Below are 899 nucleotides of genomic sequence, written 5' to 3'. Positions count from 1 at the left end.
CCCGCCCCGCCCTGCCCGAGGGGGGCCAGCGGATCGCAGGTGGCAAGGGGCCGGGGGCCACAGAACCGCCCCTGAACGACAATCTCCCCCGGCCTCGGAGACCCCGACGGCGCCTCTTTGGGAAAGCTGGGGCCCTAAGACGCCCGGTCCCCAAGAGTCCCCTCTTAGGACCTGAAGGCCACAGCTCCCCCGACGCCAGTGTCTGCGACCCTCAGCGCCGCCCCCTACCCCGCACCCCACTGAGGATCTAGACTCACCCCTCAATCCTGCCGGAAAGGAAGACCCCAAGAAGTCCCCTACCCCCAACCAGAGCAGCACCCCCAAGACTAGCCTATCGCACCCTCACTTTGGGGACCCTGACGGCACCTTTTCGGTAAATCCGGAGCCCGGAGACGCCCCCCAGATCACCTTCTGGCTAAACTAAGAGCCACCGCACCCCCAGGACGGTGGTGGCCGTGACCCACAACTAACCCCACCTCACTGAGAAGTGGGGGTCCCCACCAGTCCTGCTCCAGGTCCTCTTCCCAAAAAGCTGAAGAAGCCCCCTCCCCGAGAAGCCCTTCCAGGGAACTGAGACCCAACGAAAGCGCCCCATACCCTACGACTGACGACAATACCCGATGTCCACGGCGCCCCCCCATCAAGTGGCAGTTCCCACAAATCTGGCCTCAGAGCCCTTCGGGGGATCCCTTTCCCACGCCTGGCTCTCGCCGCCGGCTCCCCCTCCTGGACACCAAGACCCACCGCGCCGCGCGTTATCGCCATCGGCCCGCGAGCCCAAGCCCACCGGGTCCCCTCCCCGACGGCTCCGCGTTCCCAAAGCGCCCCCTGGCGGCGCCGGTCTGATTCGGGGGGCGGGCCCGGGCGGGGTGGGCGGGTCTGGAATCGCCGTGGCCCCG

The sequence above is a fragment of the Galeopterus variegatus genome, unplaced genomic scaffold (assembly GCF_000696425.1).
Source record: "Galeopterus variegatus unplaced genomic scaffold, G_variegatus-3.0.2 Scaffold870, whole genome shotgun sequence".
In the NCBI taxonomy this organism is placed as follows: Eukaryota; Metazoa; Chordata; class Mammalia; order Dermoptera; family Cynocephalidae; genus Galeopterus; species Galeopterus variegatus.
Note: the sequence above shows the minus strand (reverse complement) of the source record.